Here is a 27,834-nt window from a genome sequence, read left to right as displayed (position 1 = left end):
TTTGACAAGTTGTAAAATTGTGTAATTTCATAAGGCTACTGGTGATCCCATGAATTGTGGGTTTTGGAAACACATACAAGTTGTGATTTACCTTTTTGTACTTTTCATTGTCTGTTTCTTTGACTGGAAGTGGTTTAAGCTCCATAATTTGAAAGAATGAAAACTTCCCTCGATTAAGCAATGGAAAACATACTGTACTGAACAAACCCGAATGGGCAACACCATCCCCACTATACTCACTATCTATAAAACTCTCTAACCACAACATACAGCTCCAAATATGCTGAACAGCTGTGCTGAAGAACTTCAGAAAAACAGAGAAACCATCTCCTACACCCCACATACTCCAGAAGAGACCACATTAAACAAGAAATCGCCACCTACTCCCATACACTGCACAGAAAAAAAAAATCAGGAACCCTACCTAGAGAACATGCAAGAAACCCAAAATAACTACCAGAAAAACCTGATGACAGCCATCCCACATAAATACAGAAAGTGGAACAAACTACAACTCCTCACCAACAGAACACATCTTTGGGAGAATTCATGACACAAGGACTCACCATGACTACCTGACACCCCAACATCAACTTATCAAGATTACCCCTAACAAGAGCTGAATTATCTTTATTTTTCATGGGACTGCACTTCTGCCCCACCACGTGACCCCATAGAAAATGTGTGGAGAACAAGAAGAATTCTCTTTGATTCCCCTCAAATAATTCTGTCACGAGAAAGAGGACACCACCTACAACTGCCACGCCCCCATCTACTGTAATAAGAAAAAAGAATCATCTGACTGACACCTCACAGCAGATGAAACCAAATAATTGATTACAGTCATTGCTTCAGGAAAAAAAAATTGACTGAAATCCTTAAATATCACATTCACCGCAATTTCTCCCCAGCAAGAGGACAGCTATACAGTCCCTGAAATCCAATCATCAGACAAAGGGGTCTCCATTGTTGTGCTCAACCACATTGACTACATCTAAAAGGCCGACCAGGAACTCTCCGTCACCACCTATTACACAGAACTCAAAAAAGATCCCACACTATAGTTCAGACAGGAATTTAGGGATATCAAATTCTTCCCCAAACAACTCCAAGAGAAAAATCTACAACCTCATTCCCCTGCCCCCAAGGACCTTCTACATCAGGTGTTTTCAAACTGCAGGTTGTGAGGTTATTACGTGGAGGTCATGAGCTGTCTGCCTCCACCCTCAAACCCGGTTTCACTTCCAGCATTTATAATGGTGTTAAATATATTAAAAAAGTGTTAATTTATAAAGGGAGTCGTGCTCATAGGCGTGCTGTGTGAAAGGAGGCGCCAATACAAAAGTTTGAGAACCGCTGTTCTACATGCTTCTCAAGATACACAAACAAGGTAACCTAGGCAGATCCATTATATCTGCCCATGTCACTTCTACTGAAGGATTACCAGGACTCATAGAAAACATACAATCATAAAATATCAGGGTTGGAAGGGACCTCAGGAGGTCATCTAATCCAACCTCCTGCTCAAAGCAGGAACAATCTTCAACTAAATCATCCCAGCCAGGACCTTGTCAAGCCTGACTTTAAAAGCCTCTAAGGAAAGAGATTCCACCACCTCCCTAGGTAATCCATTCCAGTACTTCACCACCCTCCTAGTGAAACAGTTTTTCTTAATATCCAACTGTCAAGGTTCCTTCCCCACTCTGAACGCTAGGGTACAGATGTGGGGACCTGCATGAAAAACCTCCTAAGCTTATCTTTACCAGCTTAGGTCAAAACTTCCCCAAGGTACAAAATATTCCACCCTTTGTCCTTGGATTGGCCGCTACCACCAAACAAATACTGGTTACTGGGGAAGAGCTGTTTGGAAACGTCTTTCCCCCCAAAATACTTCCCAAAACCTTGCACCCCACTTCCTGGACAAGGTTTGGTAAAAAAGCCTTACCAATTTGCCTAGGTGACTACAGACCCAGACCCTTGGATCTTAAGAACAATGAACAATCCTCCCAACACTTGCACCCCCCCTTTCCTGGGAAATGTTGGATAAAAAGCCTCACCAATTTGCATAGGTGACCACAGACCCAAACCCTTGAATCTGAGAACAATGAAAAAGCATTCAGTTTTCTTACAAGAAGACTTTTAATAGAAATAGAAGTAAATAGAAGTAAAGAAATCACATCTGTAAAATCAGGATGGTAGATACTTTACAGGGTAATTAGATTCAAAACATAGAGAACCCCTCTAGGCAAAACCTTACGTTACAAAAAAGATAGACAGAAATAGTTATTCTATTCAGCACAATTCTTTTCTCAGCCATTTAAAGAAATCATAATTTAACACATACTTAGCTAGATTACTTACTAAAAGTTCTAAGACTCCATTCCTGGTCTATCCCCGGCAGAAAACAGCATATAGACAGACAGAGACCCTTTGTTTCTCTCCCTCCTCCCAGCTTTTGAAAGTATCTTGTCTCCTCATTGGTCATTTTGGTCAGGTGCCAGCGAGGTTACCTTTAGCTTCTTAACCCTTTACAGGTGAGAGGAGTTTTTCCTCTGGCCAGGAGGGATTTCAAAGGGGTTTACCCTTCCCTTTATATTTATGACACCAACCTAAACTTCCCCAGTGCAACTTGAGACCATTATTCCTTGTTCTGTCATCTGGTACCATTTCGAACAGTCTAGATCCATTCTCTTTGGAACCCCCTTTCAGGTAGTTGAAAGCAGCTATCAAATCCCTCCTCATTCTTCTCTTTTGCAGACTAAATAATTCCAGTTCCCTCAGCCTCTCCTCATAAATCATGTGCTCCAGCCCCTTAATCGTTTTTGTTGCCCTCTGCTGGACTCTTTCAATTTTTCCACATCTTTGTAGTGTGGGGCCCAGAACTGGACACAGTACTCCAGATGAGGCCTCACCAAGACTGAATAGAGGGGAATGATCACATCCCTCAATCTGCTGGCAATGCTCCTACTTGTACACCCAAAATGCCGTTAGCTTTGTTGGCAACAAGGGCACACTGTTGACTCATATCCAGCTTCTTGTCCACTGTAACCCCTAGGTCCTCTGCACTTGTCCTTGAACCTCAGATTTCTTTTGGCTCAATCCCCTAATTTGTCTAGGTCCCTCTGTATCCTATCCCTACCCTCCAGTGTATCTACCTCTCCTCCCAGTTTAGTGTCACCTGCAAACTTGATGAGGGTGTAATCCACGCCATCTTCCAGATCATTAATGAAGATATTGAACAAAACCAGCCCCAGGATAGACCCTTGGGGCACTCCACTTGATACCGGCTGCCAACTAGACATGGAGCCATTGATCACTACCCATTGAGCCTGACAATCTAGCCAGCTTTCTATCCATCTTATAGTCCATTCATCTAGCCCATACTTTAACTTGCTGGCAAGAATACTATGGGAGACAGTGTCAAAAGCTTTGCTAAAGTCAAGGAACAACATGTCCACTGCTTTCCCCTCATCCACAGAGCCAGTTATCTCATCGTAGAAGGCAATTAGGTTAGTCAGGCATGACTTACCCTTGGTGAATCCATGCTGACAGTTCCTGATCACTTTCCTCTCCTCAAAGTACTTCAACATTGATTCCTTGAGGATCTGCTCCATAATTTTTCAAGGGACTGAGGTGAGGCTGACTAGCCTGTAGTTCCATGGATCCTCCTCCTTCCTTTTTAAAAGATGGGTGTTAGAGAGCTTATTCTTTCACTCTCCCACTTCCCTGTTCCTTCTCGCATGAACAGAGAGCAACAATACCCGAAGTCCGAAGGTACAAACAATTCAATGTTTATTGGGGTGAACTTCCAGCAAGCTTAAATCCAAGTTCCTTTTTCCTTATTTTCGAATCCCAACTTACTTCCTGTTTGCCCCTAATTTATATAATAATATTCTCAGCTATTCCTTAACCAATCATTTTACTGAAATTTACCTAACCAATCATAACATATTGTAACATTAATCAAGATGGTGGGATATAATTGGTTAGCTAGTTTACACCTAGCAAAAATTAATTATACAGCAGACAGAAACAATCACAGAACCAGACAGAGGCCATGCAAATAAGCAATAACAAAGTGGGAACGATAATGACAAAACAATACAGAAGTCAGGATTTTACAACTACATCTATAAAGACATAAGGGTTTCCCAGCTGTGTCTATGGATAAGTGAGTTCTTAGCAAACAGAAAACTATCAAACTAAATTTCCTTTTACATCTTCTAGGCTCTTCCCTTTTTCTGGAGGTGATAGATCAGATCACCTTTTTAACAGCCCCAGATTGTCTTATTTCAGTATGACTGGTTTGGAATGTGAGGATGTAACTGTACGTTTCCAGCTTATGGCTGCTCCCACTGCTTAGCCAAAGGCATTAGTCTAAGAATAGGGCCTCAGACTTTCACAGTAAGAGAAGGCTGTTACACCGGCAGACAGTGATTTTGATTCTCTCTTTTATACCTCTATAACTAGCTAAGTGGTAAGAATACACCTAAATTCTGAAAGGATAGGCCTTTGCAGACAGGCCTGAATATCTATATCCTAACAATGGGCACTACATTAGCCTTTTTCCAGTCATCCAGGACTTCCCCGATTGCCATGAGTTTTCAGAGCTAATGGCCAATGGCTCTGAAATCACATCTGCCAACTCCTTTAGCACCCTCAGATCTAGTGCATCCAGCCCCATGGACTTGTGCTCGTCCAGCACAGAGGGCTCTTTTTCCACAGAGGGCTGGTCACCTCCTCCCCATACTGTGCTTCCCAGTACAGAAGTCTGGGAGCTGACCTTGTTCATGAAGACAGAGGCAAAAAAAAAAAAAAAAGGATTGAGTACATTAGCTTTTTCCACACCCACCACGCTCAAACTACTCACCACACAAAGGGCCAGTTTCCTCCAGGATACAACTGACTTCCACCAGAAACTCTGCAACATTAACAACCTCTCTCAGAACACCATCTTTGCCAGCATGGATGTCACCTCTCTATACACCAACATCCCTCACAAAGATGGCACTGCTGTCTGCCTTAAATATCTACTAGACCAGGGGTTCTCAGGACAAATTATTTGATGGCCTCAGAGTGCGAACACCAACTCTGGGTGCCCTCACACTTTCTCCTAAAATACTTAGTTTTAGGAAAAACAAATAAATACACATATATATACACGTCCAAATCATTGTAATTTATTTATTGCTAGTTAGTAAGTCTGTTGTGAAAACTGATATTAATAAACGTACAAGTATCACTATTCACAGCAGGCTTACTCAGCCCCGGCAAGCCTGGGGACAAATTAAACCCTGGATAGGGAAGGGGACAGGGTTTAGGGAAGCAGCAGGGGGGACAAAGCCTGAAGCTGCATGGCTGGAGCCTGCCACCACACATCCAGAGTCCAGAACTAGAGCCCGAAGCCCCATGGCCAGAGCCTTCCCCTCCCACGCCCCGCCACCCCAGGGCTGAAGCCCAAAGCCTGAGCCCCACCATCCCTGGGAAGGTGGGGAACTGCTGGGAACCCCTGGGAAGGAAGGGCTGCTGCTTTGCTCCCTCCACCTGCCCAATCGTATCCCAGGAGGTTGTGACCGCAAGAAAAGCCCCTGGTGGTTGCATGCAGCCACAGTGGCCACATTTGAGAAACGCTGTATTAGACAATCAACAACACTCAGATATCTACCTCAAACATCACTAAACTCATCCATTTCATTTTCACCCATAACAACTTTACATTCAACAACAAACACAGACCAAACCATGGGAATAGCTATGGATACTAAGACTATGGCTCCCCAGTATGCCAGTCTCTTCTTGGGCCACCTGGAGGAAGAATTTCTGAACAAGTACATCATAAAACCAATTATATACCTGGAATACATTGATGATCTGTCCAGAGTATGAACAGACTACCTAAACTCCCTCATAGATTTCCACCACAACTTCAGCCATCACCACCCATTCATCAGACTGTCCCTAGAACACTGCCACACCAGCATCAAGTTCCTGGACAGCACAATCAGCTTCAGCAATGGAATCCTACAGACAACTATTTACAAGAGACCCACAAATCACCACTCTTACATTCACAGATCAGGTAACCAACCCCAAATGCACCAAGACATTTGTTTTCTACAGCCAGGCACTCAGATACCACAGAATATGCTCAAAGGAGAAAGCCCAAGATATACATCTTAATACTCCACCAGGGAAGTAGATTGAGTTATGGGATGGGCCACCCAAAAATCTTGAGAGAACTTGGTTTGGTACAGAAAAAACCAAACCCTCTGACTGCCCATCTCTAGTTGTCATCGACGAAACCACACTGAATCCCAGATGGGGTATCATTTAAGAATACAACCCAGACTCAATGGGGACCACATCCTGAAAGAAACCTTTCCTGAATCTGCTCTTCTGGCCTTCAAACAACTCCCACAACTTGCCAAGTTCATCATCAGAAGCAAACTCCCACAGATCAGGATCCACCAACTCAAAATGACACCAGATCCTGCAAGAACAACAGATGCAAAACCTGCAGATATATCCCCTGCTATGATGATCAATACCCTCCACAACATACTTTTCAAGATCCATGGGTCCTACATATGCCTACCACAACATGTGGTGTATCATATCTAGTGCAATAAAAGCCCTAATAACTAAGTGAAGTGAAACAATCATTACACTCTCAAATGAACTCAAAGAAAAATGATAAAGATAAAAATGACATATCACTAATAGGCAAAAACTTGTCACAAAATATAACTCCATATAGAACCTCTCAGTCCTCATCCTCAAAGGATTCCTGCAGAATACCTTCAAAAGATGAGCCTGGGAGCTTAAATTCATAACTTTGTTAGACACTAAAAATCATGGATTTAATAAAGACACTGGATTTATGGCTCATTACATCTAATCTTTCTTCATCCTATGACTGCAGCGGTGTAAACTGCCTGCTTCATCTTGAATGCTCTCTTAAAACATATTAACTCCTTATGCTAAGCAATCTGTTCCACCCTATAGTTACTTGTGACACTCAGACCTGAAAAAGAACAGTATTACCACCAAAGTTTGTCTTTCATCAACAGAAGTTAGTCCAATACCTCACCAACCTTATCTCTCTAACATCCTTGAGCCACCATGGCTACAACACTGTATAACATAACAATGTATCAGAAACAAAAGCAGGCTCATTTTCTAGATTTGCCTTTTAAGGTGATCGAAAGTGAAACAAGTAACACTGGCATAGGTTATCATAATTAAGCTTCAACATTTGCAGTAAATGCTGTAAAACAAAGAGTTTAAATTTTGCAACTGCAAAGATTCTTAACACTTTCCTGTTTCTAATCATCTCAGGTAATAAATGAACAGAATGGGAAATTTTATTAGAGTAATTCATACTCATCTGGACTAATACATAGATATAATTTATTTATTCACCTTTGTTCTTACATCAGTAGTAGTGCTGACTTCAGTTACTTTTTTTCCCCTTCAGTTCCCCTATCTTTTGCCTTTTGCACCACATTCTACATGTATGGATAACAAAAACATCCAGAGCTCTAACTGTAAATATTTAAAGAAAAAACAAACAAACAGGAATATTGGAAGGGATACAAACCTTCATACTTCAGCACATGAGCCAACCTCTAACTATAATCAGGGTTAGAAGGAATCCTGGAGCTAGTTATCCAGTAACTTGTACAGCAGTGTTTTAAGCACCTTCCTCTGAAGTATCTGGTAGTGTCCAGTGTTGGACACAGGATTCTGGAGTAGATGGACCATCCACTAGCATAACATTTCTTATAATTCTGAGCTCCTAAATCTCTGTTGCAGTAGCCATTCCTCCATCCAAGGAGGCTGATGCACTGAGCATCAGCAAATGAAATTATGAGGATATCTGTGCTATAGTCGTGCCTAGGGGACCCAGTCTTGGAACAGGGCCCCCTGTATTATAAAAACACATAAACAGATGGTCCCTGCACTAAAGAGTTTACAATCTAAGTATAAGATGATCAATTAAGAGCTCCAGTTTATCGTTCAAATGCACAGATGTCAAATATAATTTGCATCAGAATGGAAGATGATAGGCTTTGGATGATGATACAATATTAGTGACAATTTATTTTTACCATTTCCCCTTATTGTATGAGTTTTTAAACTTTTCATGTTTTGTTTTTTTTAAAGACATTGTTTATCAGCCTGGTTCTGTACATTTTCACTTACCTGAGCTAGGAACCCTTTGAGTACTCCAAAAGCTTCTAATTAGGGATAAAAATGATACTAGGTTGATTTTTCAGAATTTGAAATTTTAAAGATGAATATATTTGGGACAGATTTTATTATAAAGTGAACCCGAGGCAAAATAATTAGGCACAGCCCATATTTCTCAGTAAGAGTTTTAATGAGCCTCAATCTCTGCTGTACTACAGGCAGCCATTCTGCAAGATGATTCATTTTAAGGCATTAGGAAATACAGTAATGAGATTTTGATCTAGAGGGAAAAAAGTGCTTCTAACTGATACCCAATATAGTCGCAGCACAAACAAAATGTACATTTTCTGATCAGTCAACCTATTATTTCATCAACAATTTTCCTTATACAACATTTGCAAAACACAACAGTAGAGTAAAATAATACATTGGAAAAAAGTTAGCCATGCTATAGGAAGTTACAGTGAATGTTGTATGTAGGAAAACATCCTTGAATAATATATATAGATTGGCTGTCTCAAAAAAGGACAACCGGTGGAACCTTTTCAGTTTCATTGAATAACTGGGATTCTATTGGTTTTCTTGTATATCCACTTGAAAGTTTTAAGGATAATTTTAATGTTCCCTACCAGATTTTTATTTATATACGGAATTGGTCCATTATCAAATTGTGCTCCAATTTGTATACATGCTAATTTGCACTAAATAGAGGAACCCAGTCATTATCAAAGGAATATTCAATAACATTCTAGAATTATGCTTGGAACTGAAATGCCAAATATCCAACCCACTAATCTACAATGACATGTCAAATAAAAGGCTGCCATGTTACTATTTCATATAATCACCAAAATAGCAGAAACATCCTGATGCCATTTACCTTGAAAGGTTATACTCCCAAGAAAAGTATTTGAATACTGACACCCAAGGCTATGGTTTCTAATGACAGGAAGTTGTAATTGTGCTCTTCCCCAACATCTCTTCGAAAAAAGCAGATTGTTGCTTCTATAAGGAATTGAATTACTCATGCAGAAAAATATTTAAAAAAAGTTTTGTTTATTCTCACTTGTTGCTCCACTGCATGCACACAGATTTCAGTATTACTTGTAAAGTAAATTGCAATGTGTAATATTGCTGTCGGCTCCTAAAAGTTTCCCTAGTGAGTCTTCAAATCCACTGCACTGTCTACTCCAAATGGGAAGATCTACAACTAAGGGATTTACCAAATGGCCAAAAGAATACACAAAAGATGAGGCTCTATTGGATGAACAGTAGAAATTCCCGTGGATGTCTCCTTACCTGCATGCAAAAACCCTGGCTTCCTGCTAATCCCACCCTTTCTAGCACTGGCAGCAGGAATGTCATAAATACACGGTGGTTTCCGACATTGTGTTCCTTGACTTCTCCCTCAAGATGGTCACCCTCCCTTTCTTTTTGGATGAAGATGTCACTGAGAGAGTGCTGGTGTCATGCTTTTCTGTTCTTGATATGGACTGGCTAGAAAGCTCGCTTATACAGAAAAGATGAGTTCATCATTAGATCCTTTAATGGTTTCCAGGTATGGCTGAGGTTCATTTAAATAAAGTATTTTTCACACAATGCCACCCAGAGACTGAAGAATGTGATATGGTTCAACATTCCATTACATCTCCCCTTTTAAGTTCCACATTTCTTCCATGTACAATACTTACACGCTGTCTACGAAGTTCAGTATGTATCAATCTATTAAGTTTCTCCGAATTGTACTGGTTTTCTAATTACACAACTTGAATGCGTAACAACTTGGTCATCTGGCTGTCCATTAGTTGCAACAACTGGCTGTTGTCAGTCTAGAATCTTTAAGTTTTATTCTTCTTCTTCTTGTTCTGTATCCGCCATCTGTAGAGTTTGCTCTGATTGTTCTCTGAGGGACAAACTGTAGATGTTAACAGTTTCTGTTGAACTCCCTACTGTCAGTCTCAATCATATAAGATCTAGGTGATGAACTCTTTTTCTTTACGACAACTGGAGTTGTCATGCCGGACAGATCAATCCAATTTGACATGAACACAGTCACCAGATTCTAGACCTAGCAGTTCTCTGAATGACAACTGTTGTAAAAGAATTAATAAGTTCCTTTATCCCTTTTATCTGATTTGGCTACTGTCTTCATGACTGGTCACTTTGGTATTGCAGAACAACAAGTGATGGACAACAGGCCACAAGTCACTGCAACATAATTTAAGTCATTCCAAAGAAAATATTACTCACAAACACCCAATACTTCCCACAATCAAATGGAGAGGTTAAGAGAGCTGGACAAGACAGCCAGTTCTTCCCTCTCATATATTGCATAGCTTTTTCTTAAACACTAAATTTCAAAGTATGTTGTGGATATATCTGTTGGAGACTGCAAGGAATTCTTCCTTCACTGCAGAATTGCTGTAGTGTTTTATGCCTTCCTCATACCAGGCTGGAAACCTGCTTAGGAGATAGCTTATTGTTCTTGTATTGTTGTTGCATCTGTTGCCAAGGTACAGCGCAGGACTGTGCTGACGTTAAGGGGCCAGTACTTGGGTTGAACCCAAGCATGGCACCGGGAGTCTGTAGATATGTGCCCTGAAGTGGGCTCCAGTGTCCTATGCAGATCCAAGCATCCTTAACATTTACATGAGTTAAGAGTGGTTGGGCTTTCAGCAGCTGGGCTGAATAGGTTGTGTGGGTGAGGGATAGCTAAGGGTAGACTTTCCCTCTTTATTCTGGGTCTTTGACTTAAAGAGCCATGGCATCATTTGTTTCTAGATGTTTGAGGAGGATGTTCACTCCAAGGTATACGGTTTAGTTCATAAAATTCCAGACTCCACTTTAATAGCTTGTCATGTCTTGTATGTCTGAGATAGCCAATGTAGATTTTAGGTCTGTGTTTGAAAATTCGCTTTTCCCTGGACATATTGCATTGAAAAGAAAAAACAAACACCAAATGTAAACACCTGCTTAGCTTTTTACTTTCATATGTAAATTGCATCTTCTTTGGGATTACAGTAATATACCTTCCCATTTTGATGTGGTAGGCTTTGTTTTGTCTCACATCATACATCTAGCAGTGTAGCAGAGAGACTGGGGTCAATCTTAAAAATCAGAAATGATACACCAAAATTAGGAAAAGTCTGAATCAAATAAACTGAATGTTATCAGATTCAAGAGGTTAAAACACTGAAACAAAGCACAAGTATACAATTTTATTTTCATTTTTTGAAATGTTCCTCTTAACTGAGGGACTGCCCCAGATCTACAACAAATTAGGAGAATTTTTCCCACAAAGTAGTAATGAGGAAAGACCTGGAAGACCACACACATTGCAACCAATTGATCAGTCTCTGATGTTGTACATCTCATACAAATATGAAGAGGAATAAGGGTTTCATGAAATACATATCTTTACTGGCTTTGCAAAGAGCCTTCTTGGTTTTCAGCTTTCTATTGCCTCCCTGAACACATATCCAGCTATAGGATTTCTCTGCTGTCTCTCCACATTTAGGGTTCACTCACTCACTTGTGCTTCACTATATGTAAAGGCCTCCTCCCTCCCTCCGAGCCCTTTCTTTTCTCTAATTTTTGTTTTAAATCCCTTTAGAATGACAAATATTTGGTACCTTGAATGGAGAAATCTGCATGAAAATAAATGATATGAAAATGTAATTGTAAAATGGCTCTTATAGCATTTAATTGATGTATGAGCTATTGATATGAATGGGAAAAGTGCTGTATAAGTTTTCTTCAAGTATTTCCCATCCTGGAAGACCCCAGGGAAGTCCAAGGGATGAAAGACTCATGAGAGGAGCAGGGGAAGAGGGAAAGCTGCATGACTACAGACCCATTCCATGTTATACAGAAAAAATCCTGCCATAGTTGTGGGTAAAGTGGTCTCCCTGTTCCTTGGTGGCCCTTAATACAACCAGCCACTGTAACAACTCATGTATAGAAGATTGAAGGTTTAGTCAGCAGTGCACTAGTCCAAGCTTCTCATCACTTGTAGCACTCTACTCAGCTGCTAGAGTATATAGAGTCCAATCCATGGAGCAACCCATGAAACCTATGTTAAACTGCATGTAGCCTTCTGGTTAGTGGGTGGAATGAAAGGGGAGCCATAAGAAAAGAGGAGTGGAAAACATGAGTGAAAATGAATTAAAAGAAAAAATATAGAAAGAACAAAACAGAAGGAAGAGCGAACACATTCAGAAGTGAAGAGGAGAAATAAAAAGTAGAGACACAAAAGGAGGAGGGTAACTTTGCCAGGACTTAGTGTAAATGAACACAGGTACAAAATGGTAGTCTATTATTGCAAGTGAGTAGGCCTCTCAACAAAAATGTTAAAGGGCTCATCTCCTTATAATGTACATCATACTCCCCACTGACGCTAACAACATTTGTGAATTCATGCACTGAGTGGAGCACATAGAACAGGAAGTGAATTTCATCCCTGTGGAGACAACCACATAAGACTTATGAACCTTTTAGAACCCACATAAGACCTAATTTGAGGGCTCAAAACAGGATGAAAGTAGTGCACAGGCCTTGTGCTGGGCCTATGCATAGAGGGAAATTTCACCCCTTGGAGAATTACAATGATATATATAGGAATATATATATTATATATATTTCCATATATAATGGAAAAAATGTTGGAGCAAAGCAAATGATTCCACCTCTGACTACCTTGAATGAAGGGAAGTTCTGATCCATCTCAGGAGACCAACTAAGCATGAACCCTTGTAAAAGTTGTTCCTTTGCAAAGCATATAATGTTTATTCAAGATCAAGCTTGGGTGTAACTCCTTATCGGAATGCTCAATGTCTTTTTTCATGGTTCTTAGAGACACAGGACATATAATTTTGACCCACAATATGGATTATTTCTCTTAGGAGAGAAAAAATAAGTGGATGAGAGAATAGAAGTTTAGTAATATTCATCTACATTTATTTATAGCTCCACAATTCCTGCAGATAGTTTTGGGAAAAGCTGAGTTTTAAGAGCAAAAACTGCATCATCCAAGCTTTCACTAAGAAGCTTTCCTCACGGAGTTCTTCTGGAGCAGTTATTAGCGTTCTTTCTAGCATGTCCAGATGCTTCACCACACAGCTCTTTCACTGTTGGTCTCTGCAGTAACTCCTCCCAGTTGCTCAAAAATCTCTATGTCTGAAGCCCCTCCACCAACACTTTTTTGCTTTCTATAGCCATGGCAGGAGTTAGAGTCTCCTGTGGGTTAGTACAAGTGTGTGAGAATATTAAAATAGATATGTTATGAAAAAATAAATTTATTCCTTGGAGCTATGCTGATTTATGCCAGTTGAGGATCTGGCCTGCACATTGTTTAAGTAATTCTGGTTAACCATACAAAGCATCTCATGAATTTCTTGAATGTAGCATGTTTAAGCTAACGTAGAGATTTGAGTCTGCTAGAAAATTAGTTTTATTAATTTGAATATAAAGATAAATCATTACCTAAAGTAAAATAAAAATGGTTAGATGACATTGTTTGCAATGTAATGAATGAAAGACTGTAGCAAGTATGTTAAACTGAATCAAGAAGTAATAAAAGCGCAATAAATTAAATTATCATTTCAAAATACAGTAGTAAACTGCAATACCCCTGGATTTGGTTTTTGGTCCAGAGTGGAACTATGACCACATACTGTAGCTCCTTACCATGTTGTGAGAAACATACAAGTTCAATAGGATTGTGCAATCAAAAGTAATACTAAGCTTGGTAATTTAGAACTACTAAAATGTCAAATCAGTAAAAAATTACCTTTCCCAACAGTGATAACACAGAGCTGGCCCTTTTCCTTTCACATATGCACACAAACACATGACACAATCTCAGATAAGTGCAGATTTGTAAAGGTATTTAGGCACTTGAAGATGCAAATAGGCAAGTAGGGCAATTTTCAAAAGCACCTGGATGACTAACTCCTCTTGATTTCAATGGGAGTTAGGCCCCTAGGAACTTTAGAAAATCCTATATCCCATTTTAGTTTTCTTACCTTCCTCCTTATTCTTATATCAGGTGGTATCTCCCTCAAAACTAGCCCTCTCCTCACCTTCAATCTCTGACCCCTGCTCCCCTCTAGACCCTCCTTCTCAAACTTCAGGATATATCTGCCGACTGTGCTTGACTAAATTCAGATCCGTTTAAATGTTTTCTTACTTCAGATCACAAGTAGGTTCCTGCCATTAGCATCAGATCATTAACATGCTCCTGGCTTGCTGGATAATCAGCATGAGCATGAACATGAGCTCCCACTTCAACACAGATCCATAAACAGGGGAATCTTGAGCAGGAATAGAGGGGTTATATTATCTCTGTATTTAGCACTGATGCAACCGCTGCTGGAATACTGTGTCCAGTTCTGGTGTTCGCAACTCAAGAAGGATATGGACAAATTGGAGAGGATTCAGAGAAGAGACATGAGAATGATTAAAAGATTAAAAACATGCTATATAGTGATAGACTCAAGAAGTTCAGTCTGTTTAGCTTAGTAAAGGGAAAGTTAAGAGGTGAATTAGTCACGGTCTATAAGTATCTATGTGGGGAATAAATATTTGATAATGGGCTCTCCAACTTAGTTGACAAAGAACCAATGGTTGGAAGTTGAATTTACTAAATTCAAACTAGAAATAAGCCTTTTTTTTTGCAGTGAGGGTAATTAGTCATTGAACAATTCACCAAGGGCTTTGGTTGATTCTCCATCATTGGTTATTTTAAAATTAAGGTTGGATGTTTCCTCTTAAAATATATGCTCTAGTTTTAATATAAATATTATTGGGATGCCCTATATCAGTGTTTTTCAAACCATGGGTCACAACCCACTACTGGGTCGTGGCATGTAAGGTGCTCGGTCGCCTTGCTCTGGTCAGCACCGCCAACCGGGATGTTAAAAGTCCCATCGGCAGTGCTACCCAGGTAAAGTAGACTAGTCCCTACCTTTTCCGACACTACGTTGTGCCCTGGAAGTGGCCAGCAGCAGGTCCGGCTTCTAGGCAGAGGGGCCATGGGGCTCTGCGCGCTGCCCCTTCCCTGAGCACTGGCTCCACACTCCCATTGCCAGCAACTGGCCAATGGGAACTGGAAAGGTGGTGCCTGTGGGCAAGAGTCACGTGGAGCCACTTGTGCGCCTCTGCCTAGGAGCCAGACCTGCTGCTGGCCACTTCTGGGGTGCAGCATGGTCCGTGGTGCACCTTGGCCGTGCCGCTGACTGGGAGCCACAGGAGGTAAATCCGTACCCATGCCCCAATCTCCTGCCCCAGCCCTGAGCCCCCCCAAACCTGGAACCCCTTCCTGCACCCCAAACCCCTCATTCCCGGCCCCACCCCAGAGCCTGCACTCCGAGCCCCAAGCCCTGACCCCCTCCTGCACCCCTGCCCCAGCTCAGAGCCCCCCAAACCCAAAGCCCTTCCTGTACCCCAAACCCTTCATCCCTAGCTCAGAGCCCTGACCCTGTCCTGCATCCCAAACCCCTGCCCCAGTCCTGAGCCCCTGCTCCAAACCCAGATCCCTTTCCTGCACCCCAAACCCCTCATCCCTGGCCCCAACCCAACCCCCTGCCCCAGCCCAGAGCCCCCGCCCACACCTGAACCCCTCATTCCTGGCCCCAACCAGCAGCCCTCACTCCTGCACCCCAACCCTCTGCCTCAGCCCTGAGCCCCTCCCGCTCCCCAACCCCCTCATCCCCAGCTCTGTTGGGTTGCAGGCATCAAAACTTTTCTTCAACTAGGTCCCCAGAAAAAAGTTTGAAAAGCACTGCCTTATGTAATACAGGAAGGCAGACTAGATAATCACTTTGTGTCTTTGGACCTATGACTATCTACAACCTTTAAAGTAAAAGGTTGTAGGGTAGACAGAATCTAAAGTAACCTTGTTTTTAAATGGCTCTATCATCCTAATTAAAAAATTATCTATACCTCCAATGTACAAAATTTTATAAATTTGTATTTTTTACCTTTGCTCCTTCTTCCATATCACTGGAAAACTACAGCGCAAGTTTTCAATGTGATCTCAAAATTAGTAGTATATTCCTGTTTTCTGCATCAGAAAATGTAGTTTCAGTTAGTCGGCTGTGGTTGTAAAAGGTCTAATTTTGTCTGGTGAATCACAGCTCAGTAGGATTTAAACAGTCACCCATTGTATTTCTAATCCCAGACTTCTTTAAATTGCAGCTTATTTTCAGATCTTTGTATGACCTTCTCAGGACATTCTGTACCACTGACTGCATGCAGCAAGTGTGAGCCTACCGTTCTCCCTTGGATGATGCGCACTATGCAGCACATCAGCCTGCTGTCCTGACGGTCATACTCACTTTTACCATGCGCGAGTGCCTGACTTGTTTGCATTTCAAGAAGTGCACGCTGTTGAAAACTGATCAGCTGAACTTTAAAATAAAGCCTATTTGTTTTCCCACATAAAAATTGGTGCTCTTTGAAAACAATCACTTGATTGGATTTACACAGTTCATAATAAGGGTTGGCATGCAGCTGCCCCACTCCAGAGGGAGCACCATGAGGCACTTTGCCTCTGGAAGGCTTCAGGGCAAGCAATCCCTACTTTCTCCCACACAGCAGCCCAGCTCTGCAATCGAGGGTGGTGTGGATCCAGGTCCTCATCCCTCCTTACTCTGGGGCACTGCACCCTTGGAGTAGGAAGGGAGCAGTCACTCTTCTCTCCTGAGTGTAGGGATTGGTATGTTGCCTCACCTTTACGCAGGCTGGTCAAGGGCAGGAGGGGAATCCTTATTGTCTCCTGTCCATGTAAGAGCCATACAGAATCTGACCCCCAGCAACTAAGGGCTTGATCCCATGCCTATTGAAGTCAATAGGAGTCTTTCAATGGATTTAAATGGGTTTTGGATTAGACCGCTAATTGGCAGATACCTTTCTAATTTTTTCAGATAAATGGTATTTACTTTTTGGGGGGGGAGGAGGTCTATGGTTTTAGAAAGCCCATTGTGAAATCCAAAGCCAAGTTTCCTTACATAGTCAAAACTTCCATTACGACTTCAGTGGCTGTGGTGCTCAAGTAAGGATGAAATAATCCCCTTGGAATTTGGCTCAAGGAAATATTGGTGGTAGTTGCTTTGCTGTGGGGACAACTGATGTCAGGAAGAAATGTTGGTGATGTCATTTTGAGGCAGGAACTGTTATTAATGTATATTAAAAATGTCATTCAAAATCATTGTCAGCCAAAATACACATGATGGTCGTCTCCTGTTAGCCTTAGATAAGCAAGTTGCACTAACTCTACACTAGCACTTTTGTTGGTAAAACTTATGTCACTCATAAGTTTTACCAAAAAACACACACCCCTGACTGACATAAATTATACCAACCGACGTGCTGGTATGGACAGTCCTATGTTTGTGGGACACGCTCCTGCCAGCATAGCTACCACCACTCCTCCATTGGCATAGAGCAGCTACATGGGAGATCTTATAGCGGCACAGGTGCATCAGTACAGTTGGCAATGATATATCAGAACCTATTTCAGATAGGAGGCAATGGGCTTGATAACAGGATCTATCAGGTTAGAATATTTAGGCTAATGAATACATTGGAAGCCTGATGAACACATACTATATTGTGGCCTGTGTGTGTGGTAGCTTTATTATATTCACTGTGTTGCATTATATTCTGCCTTGCCTTATATTCAGCAGTAATGCAAGAAACCTACAGGCCTATATCCTATAGGACATTAGCTTCAGCAAGTTAGCATAAGGCTTGAGGTCTATGAACTTTGAATAGATAAGCTTTGCACATATAAACAGCCCAAGAGAAAATCCCAAGTATTTGGGGAGCTGAAAATAGAGTTTAAGGGGAAGTTCTGACCACAGGTACATGAGTCAACCACAGAAGTGTCCTGGCAATGAACTGATGTACATAACAGGTACATGAGATACATCTAAGGATAATCTGCTTGCTTGACTATAAATCTTTTCTTATAAGTTTCTTTTTTTCTTAAGTGTTTGATTTGTTTTATAATACATTTATATTAGAGTACAGTTTGGCTATAATGCAAGGGACCTACAGGCCTCATCCTGTATGTTGAGCTAAGCAAAGTTAGCATATATATGTTTGGGACCTTTCACCTAGAAAGATGGTGATGAGCTAAAGCATAAGGTTATATATGGCTGCAACCTTTATCATAGCAGATGCATTGAAGTAAATTGGCATAGAGGGCTTACTAAGTTCATACCCTTTTAAACTTAACAGGTACATCACAACTTGGAATGAGCCGAAATAACCGGTTAGGACAGAAACAAATGCAATACCTAACCACAAAAGGGCCATTGTAACAAATTGACATATGATAATAAGTTGAGATTATTGATATACTAACCTATAGAAAAAGGACATTCCAACACAAATAAGGAAAAGGGGGAAAATCCCCTACTGAATATTCATCAAACATAATGGTGCCAGGGTAACATGTTAAGTGACATCCCAACATAGGGGCGGTAGGAGAAGGAGATGTAGTCCTTGGGAGGTACCAGAATGATGGCCACTGGTGATGATGGGGAAGGTGATGGCTAACGTTTCATGTTGTTCTACAAGAGATGGTGTGAGTATATGGATGGGCAGATGCACATTCTGTAGTATCTACCTTACTGAGATGGGGGTGTTTGTGACTGTGCTAAATGTATTAATAAACTATATTTGTAAATGTAAAAAAGAGTCCCTATAGTGAGTGTTGCAACTGTGCACATCGGGGTTCCCAACTACGTAATAATTTAAATACTGGGCCTGATCTTGGGACAAGAACCTGTCAACCCTTAAAGTAATAACTGGGGATTGTTAAGTAATCAATATAATTAACATATAATCTAAAGATTGGGCAACAGTGTATATGTAGGCATAAAAATAGACGCATCTTTTAACTGGTCATTTTCTTTGGGGTATGGGACAGACAAACTGATCAATTTTGGTTGCAATTTGCACATTAATGGATAGAAAAATTCATGCATCATACATAATTTAATACACTAAAACATAAAGCATCTGTTCACTGCAGTTCAAATAGTCTCATGTCTTCCAAGTGCATATTTCTCACTCGTTAGAACTAAAGAACATTGAGACAAATTGGTATTCCTTTAAGAAAATGAACAGGTGCTGGAGTTATTATAGTCTTTATCAATTTTAGAAGAGCATAATGAGTTTGTCTTAAGGGCTATATTTGTTAAAAAAATACCCAAATTCTCTACCATTTATTCAGTCCTCTGCAGGATATCTGTAGTGTGTAACTGCCACAGCATTCTATAAATAAAACATGTCCATAAATTCTTTATAAACTAGGTACTTTAGGATATGGTTGTGAATACAATAAGGATTTGTCTTTAGAATAATATCTCCTTGTTGCCATATTTTTTTGTGTGGTATACGCTTCATGGCTGCTTGACTTCTTTTAAAGGAATCCTATGAATACACAAGATAGGAGAAGTATGGTTGAAGAAGAAAGTATGGCTGATAAAATGACACATAGGATCCAATTCTCCACTGCCTTGTAATTTGCTTTGTCATTTACACCAGTAGATAATGCTCAGAGAATTCTGATTTGGTAATGTTTTACATTGGAAAGGTGTAAATGATACTCCCATGGACTGCAAGTAAGTTTTGGATATGAAACTTTCAACAACTAGGCATAGATTTGCCCCTTGAGTTTAAGGAGTAATTCCTTTAGCTGTGAAGAGCACTAAACTGTTATTCTCATTGTGGACTAGCCAATGGTTGGGGATGAGAGACATGTTTTCCAAGCATATTACAACTACACATGGTGAAAGACAATGAAGATTCAGACCCACACAGAACAATCTTTCCAACCTTCCTTAGGAAAACTCCCAGTGGCTTCAATGTGGAGTTTTGCTCAAGTAAGGAAAAGATTGGGTACACACTAGATAAGGCTTGTCTATTAATCTGAGCAATTTTATAATTTTCTTAGAAATAGTTTTTAAGAAGCATAATATCATCCTGGAGCTGGGCAAAAACAGTACTGCAAAATTTTTGCTATAAATATCCACTTGACTTTTAGAGAGGATTTACTTTCTAATTTACTCTTTGTGTTCACTTTCCATGAATATTCAACATTAAGCTGGACCTCAAGAAAACCATTCTTGATGCTTAATGATTGTATTTGCTCTGTTTAAATCTAGCAATAGCCTAAGTTTCGGAGGTATTTTCTTTTTTGTTTTTAATAAAATTTACCTTTTTTAAGAACAGGATTGGGGTTTTGTGTCCTAAGAGGTTTGTGCATATGTTGTTTAATTAGCTGGTGGCAACAGCTGATTTCCTTTGTTTTCTTTCTCAGCTCTTCCCTGGAGGGAGGGTGAAAGGGCTTGAGGGTACCCCCTGGGTCAGAATTCCCAAGTGTACCTTCCTGGGTTCAAAGGCTTTTTTTGTATTTGGGTGGTGGCAGGATCTACCCATCCAAGGTCAGAGAGAAGCTGTAACCTTGGGAGTTTAATACAAGCCTGGAGTGGCCAGTATTAATTTTTAGAATCCTTGTGGGCCCTCACCTCCTGCACTCTAAGTGCCAGAGTGGTGAATCAGCTTTGACATCCACAAAATACAGTTAAGAATTTTTCTCTTATGAAAAATACTAATGCAGCCAGGGTATAAGGTTCCTTAGTAAGATGAGGCCCTGAAACATAAACCCTTGGTATCAGAGGCTTGGTATGAGGCCTGAACTGAAGTAATGGTCAAGACTTTGCTAACATAAAGCAAAGTTAAGCTGTGAGCCAGAGGCAGGCCTGGCTCACAGAAGCTGGCAAGGAAAGGGCTGATACTGCAGAAAGATACATACCTAAAAGGTACTGGACACTAGTTATCAGAACATGCTGGTACGAACACATTCCACAGAGATAACAAGGAACAGGTAGACCCATCCTAAAGACAGGGAATGAAGGACAATATGATGGGGAATCTGGGAGGCAGTGACCATGAGTTGGTTGAGTTCAGGATCCTGACACAGGGAAGAAAGGTAAGCAGCAGAATACGGACCCTGGACTTCAGGAAAGCAGACTTCGACTCCCTCAGGGAACTGATGGGTAGGATCCCCTGGGGGAATAACATGAAGGGGAAAGGAGTCCAGGAGAGCTGGCTGTATTTCAAGGAATCCCTATTGAGGTTACAGGGACAAACCATCCCGATGTGTCGAAAGAATAGTAAATATGGCAGGCGACCAGCTTGGCTTAACGGTGAAATCCTTGCGGATCTTAAACATAAAAAATAAGCTTACAAGAAGTGGAAGATTGGACAAATGACCAGGGAAGAGTATAAAAATATTGCTCGGGCATGTAGGAATGAAATCAGGAGGGCCAAATCGCACCTGGAGCTGCAGCTAGCAAGAGATGTTAAGAGTAACAAGAAGGGTTTCTTCAGGTATGTTGGCAACAAGAAGAAAGCCAAGGAAAGTGTGGGCCCCTTACTGAATGAGGGAGGCAACCTAGTGACAGAGGATGTGGAAAAAGTTAATGTACTCAATGCTTTTTTTGCCTCTGTCTTCAAGAACAAGGTCAGCTCCCAGACTGCTGTGCTGGGCAACACAGCATGGGGAGTAGGTGGCCAGCCCTCTGTGGAGAAAGAGGTGGTTAGGGACTATTTAGAAAAGCTGGACGTGCACAAGTCCATGGGGCTGGACGCGTTGCATCCGAGAGTGCTAAAGGAATTGGTGGCTGTGATTGCAGAGCCATTGGCCATTATCTTTGAAAACTCGTGGCGAACGGGGGAAGTCCCGGATGACTGGAAAAAGGCTAATGTAGTGCCAATCTTTAAAAAAGGGAAGAAGGAGGATCCTGGGAACTACAGGCCAGTCAGCCTCACCTCACTCCCTGGAAAAATCATGGAGCAGGTCCTCAAGGAATCAATCCTGAAGCACTTACACGAGAGAAAAGTGATCAGGAACAGTCAGCATGGATTCACCAAGGAAAGGTCATGCCTGACTAATCTAATCACCTTCTATGATGATATTACTGGTTCTGTGGATGAAGGGAAAGCAGTGGATGTATTGTTGTTTCTTGACTTTAGCAAAGCTTTTGACACGGTCTCCCACAGTATTCTTGTCAGCAAGTTAAAGAAGTATGGGCTGGATGAATGCACTATAAGGTGGGTAGAAAGTTGGCTAGATTGTCAGGCTCAACGGGTAGTGATCAATGGCTCCATGTCTAGTTGGCAGCCGGTATCAAGTGGAGTGCCCCAAGGGTCGGTCCTGGGGCCGGTTTTGTTCAATATCTTCATAAATGATCTGGAGGATGGTGTGGATTGCACTCTCAGCAAATTTGAGGATGATACTAAATTAGGAGGAGTGGTAGATACGCTGGAGGGCAGGGATAGGATACAGAGGGACCTAGACAAATTGGAGGATTGGGCCAAAAGAAATCTGATGAGGACAGAAGAACCCAATGCACCGCTACAGACTAGGGACCAAATGGCTAGGCAGCAGTTCTGCGGAAAAGGACCTAGGGGTGACAGTGGACGAGAAGCTGGATATGAGTCAGCAGTGTGCCCTTGTTGCCAAGAAGGCCAATGGCATTTTGGGATGTATAAGTAGGGGCATAGCCAGCAGATTGAGGGACGTGATCATTCCCCTCTATTCGACATTGGTGAGGCCTCATCTGGAGTACTGTGTCCAGTTTTGGGCCCCGCACTACAAGAAGGATGTGGATATATTGAAGAGAGTCCAGTGAAGAGCAACAAAAATGATTAAGGGTCTGGAACACATGACTTATGAGGAGAGGCTGAGGGAACTGGGATTGTTTAGTCTGCAGAAGAGAAGAATGAGGGGGGATTTGATAGCTGCTTTCAACTACCTGAGAGGTGGTTCCAAAGAGGATGGTTCTAGACTATTCTCAGTGGTAGAAGAAGACAGAACAAGGAGTAATGGTCTCAAGTTGCAGTGGGGGAGGTTTAGGTTGGATATTAGGAAAAACTTTTTCACTAGGAGGGTGGTGAAGCACTGGAATGTGTTACCTAGGGAGGTGGTAGAATCTCCTTCCTTAGAAGTTTAAGGTCAGGCTTGACAAAGCCCTGGCTGGGATGATTTAATTGGGGATTGTTCCTGCTTTGAGCGGGGGTTGGACTAGATGACCTCCTGAGGTCCCTTCCAACCCTGATATTCTATGATTCTATGGATAGAGTTCTTTTGTTCGAACCAACATGTACAAGGTGAAAGGCAGCACCTTGTTATGTAGTGGGGTTGCACCTCAATACATCAGGAGTGATGTGTAACTTTTTTGTACCTGTGGATAAGAATGCATCCCTGGGGCGGTGTCTTTGTCCAGCCTCGGGGGCAGTGGAGTGCCTGGCCACTGACTGAGCTGTGTCCATTGTCAGGGAGCACATATTTGTAGTATATCCTGTAGAGTCTGCTGGAAACTATTACTGTGCTTTGTTTGACAATAAACCTGGCCGGGTGCCTTCGTACCTTATCAGAGTCTGTGGTCATTGGGGGTTCTCTTGGGGTCTACTGTGTCAGCAAACAGAGCCGGGGCAGCACACAGAGGGAACACATGCACGCAGCCGACTTATCAAGATTGAACAGAGCAGAGCACCACACCAGTAGAGTCTGACAACTTTTGGAATTAGAACTGGGCAAAGGACGGAAGTTTCATTTAGTGAAGGATTGAGATTTCAAATTTGGCTTCATTCCTAATCAGACCAAAACCCCAAATTCTCTGAAAGAAAATTCTGAAAAATAAAAATAAAAAAATCAGATTGATTTTGTTCAACATTTACTGTTTATTTTGTATTACATCATATAGTATCTTTCAAAGTAAAAAAAATTTAGAGCAAAAGAAGTTATTTCAAAATGAAAAATCAAAACATTTCATTCTGAAAATAAATGTGGAAACAGAATATTTTGACATGGTTGGAACTTTGTTTTCTGGTTTTCTTCTGAAACAAAATTTCAGAAAAAAACACCCAATTTTTTGAAGCATTTTGATTTCAATGGAAGTGCATATTCCAAGAGCATGTGGTTCTGTTGAAATTACTCTGACCTTGGCAGACCTCTCAAAATTCTTGTACAAGGGCAATAAACTGAACCCTGTGCAACTGGGAACATGTATAAAAATGCAATTACTTTGTAGCAGAACAGTAGGTTTAGAAAATGTTAAGCCTTTTTCTTTGAGTCACCAGGCATAAGCAGCAATATAAAAACTAGATAGATTAGATAGTACAGTTGAACTATGCAAAGCCTCTCACAAAAGGCATTTATCCATCTCTGGAACATCACTGTGGTTGAAAGAAAATTAAACTGGGCCAGACAAGTGAAGAGACAAGTGGAGAGATGCTTAAAGCAAGTGACAAAACAGCCTTCCAGGCTCTCCATGCGTTTTTGGATAGAATATGGAATGAGGAAAAGAACCCAACCCAGTAGAAGAGAGGCCTTATAGTAAAATCGCCGAAGAGTGACCGTACCAAGTGCAATAACTGAACAGGAATCACATTACTCTGAGCGTCTGGGAAAATCATTTGCAACATCATCCTGGAACTTATCAAGAAACAAATAGACCTTCAACTTAAAGAAGAAACAAGCAGATTTTAGACCACTGAAATCATGTGCAGACCATACTGTTGTTCTCAGGCATATTACAGAGCATAGTGTGGAGTGGGAAACACCTCTTGTGGTAAATTTTATAGCTTTCCAAAGGGCTTTTGACAGCCTACACAGAAACAATTTTTGTAAAATTATGGAATATTACAGAATTCAGGGGAACCTCATTTATCCAATCTAATGGGACTGAGGCCAGTTCAGATAAACCAAAGTTTGGGTAATCCAGAGAATGGGTGGGGCTTGGGCTATCTGTCCTTGGGACAGTGGGGCTCAGGCTGTCAGCCCCAGGGGTGGCAGGGCTGACAGCCTGGGCCCTACCACTCAGTTTGGTTAATACAGAGAACCAGATAATGGAGACTTGGATAATTGGTGTTCTACTGTATCAGCAAAAATAATTAGAACCATCAAGGATCTATATGATAATGCCCATTACACAGGCAGAGATGGTGAAAACATCAGCCAATAGTTTGCAGTGACAACTGGAATAAGACAAGGGTGTATTATGTCCCCTCTGGTCATTCATCTTGTCATGAGGAAAGTAATCGCAGAAGGCAACTAAGGAATTTTATGGGAAAATGATAAAGCACAATTGGATGACCTCATTTTTTTTTATGACACTGTCCTGCTAGGTCAACAAATCACTTGAGGGAAGAAAAGACCCAGCTTTGGCAAAACAATTTGGTTTATTCATCAACAAGGGAAAGACAACATATATGGCTACCAATGTCCCCAAAGTAACCATTAGAGTGGATGAAGAAACACTAGACGAAATAAGTCATTTTACCAAGGGAGAATGCAATGATGGGGTGACACCATGCTAGCTGTCAAGCAATGAATATCAAAAAGAGCAAACAAAAGATTTAGAAAAGAAACATGATTTGTATTTGTGTCAATGCCAAGTTTAAACACTGGTATCATGTCTATCCTCCGTTATGTAGCAGAGTGATAGAAATCTAACACAGAAATTGATAAGATCATTTCATGCCAAAGTAAATGACTGCAGAAGATCTTCAGAGTCCATTTGAAAGAGTTTCTTGCAACATCAGAAATTCTAAAGGCGAGCAAACCAATCTAAAGTGTCAAATATGGTAAGAAGATCATCATGGACATATTTAGGACACATTTTAAGGATGCCACCAACACAGCCTTCATGGCAAGTGATAATATGAACACCACCACGAAAGAGAAAAAAGGAGAGACCAATAGAACCATTACACAGAACTAAGAGAAATAAGCCAAATTCATCGACATGACACAGAAGCCTGAACAGACTAGCACAATATCAAAATAATGGCAGAAACTGGTGGATGCTCTATGCATCAGAGAGGGTGCAGGCGGATGATGACAGACGACAACTACTGGACCACAATCTTGACAGCTAAGATTTTATGTGCACTTCGAACTAATTTATGTGGAGGTGAGAAGAAAAAACACAAAAACCTTTTAATGTTCTCACCAGCCAATAAATCTTTTAGTAATATAACTTTTCTAGCAGTGTTAAGAGCTGTGAGACTCAGAAAAGAAAATCTGAAGATATTCTACAATTTCTAAAACTACTTTTCTGTGATTCCTACCTGAAAAACCCACTCTCCTCCTCCTGATTATGGCCCAGATTCAACTAGCTGCTTAAGCATATGTGCCTAACAGTAAGTGCATGAATAGTATCAGTGATTCAATTGGACTTCATGCTCTTGAAGTCAGGCATATTCTTAAGTACCTTGATGAATTGGGACTTATAAGAGCTACACTTATCCGATCCATCAAGAACAGATGCACTACTACAGGACTTATCTGGCCAACACATCTTGAATTTTGTATTTCAGGTATCAAATACTCACTGAGAACATTTTGTGATTGATGCATGGAACTAAAAAGTTGAATAATAAATATATTTTAAAAAAATCTAGATCAGCTCATGGACATTCCAGAAATTGAAAATTATGATAAATGCACTAAACAAGTTCTAGATATTTTTCTTCAGTGCTAATACATACTTAATCCTGTTCCCACATTCTTGTATCTTCTTGAGGCAAATTGGATTGCCTAATAATTATTATATATATGTGTGTATTCATCTTACATTTGCCAAAACTATATATTATTAAATCAGAGATTTCATTGCTACTGTATGATTAAAAATTCATAATTATAGTTCTCAGGTGAACCTTAAATCAGTCCTCATGTGCATATATTTTATAATAGAATATTTTATTACATCACATGACACTCCATAGTATTTAGGATTGTCAGACTTTGATTTTTATTATTTTTATAATTGAGGGATAACAGCAATGTTTATTTTTAAGCTATGATTTTTATTTAAATTTTCACAGTTGTACAAATTATGGATTTTAAGTACTTTCTATGTTTATCATTTTAAATGTTCATAATTGTGGGAAATTATGGGTGTGGTCAGACAATAATTATTTAATGACTGGTGGTGAAATTTGAAAGTCAAAGCTTTATAAGCGTTAAAACATCAATTTTCAACATCACATCAAAATATGCAAAGTAAATACTTTAAGCAAACTCTAAGTTGTCAAACAGAATTTTTATTACTTTGCCTGTCTGTAAATTTTGATCATCATTGATGGAAATATTTTTTGTCAGTGTGTGTGTGTGTATGGTTAAATCAACATTTACTGACATTTACCAATAAAAAACTAATCCTCCAAGCCTAACAATATTGCATATTATTTAGCAAATTAGACAACATAGTGATAGTCACTTTCTGTGACTTCTAAAATATATACATCCCAGGATTTGTTTTAACATCTGTTATATGATTTTTTGAATTTGCTATATTCTTTTTTTTAAAATATATAAATCTCTGTATGCGTGACAGGTTGAACAGTTAAGGAGCGTTATTGTAGCAGGAGACGGTTGCTGAAGAGTTCACCAGTATAAAAGGGTTGAATTTTATTTTTATACATGTTGGGAAAACTTGTAACATTGTCAAAATACTGTATTGTTATATTGCTACAAGGTGGTTGACCTATCACCACATCATTCTTATTATGGGATAATATGATTTTGGTAATTAATTGATCTTTAACTATTCATGG

This window comes from Chelonia mydas, chromosome 4, assembly GCF_015237465.2.
Source record: "Chelonia mydas isolate rCheMyd1 chromosome 4, rCheMyd1.pri.v2, whole genome shotgun sequence".
Lineage (NCBI taxonomy): Eukaryota > Metazoa > Chordata > Testudines > Cheloniidae > Chelonia > Chelonia mydas.
Note: the sequence above shows the minus strand (reverse complement) of the source record.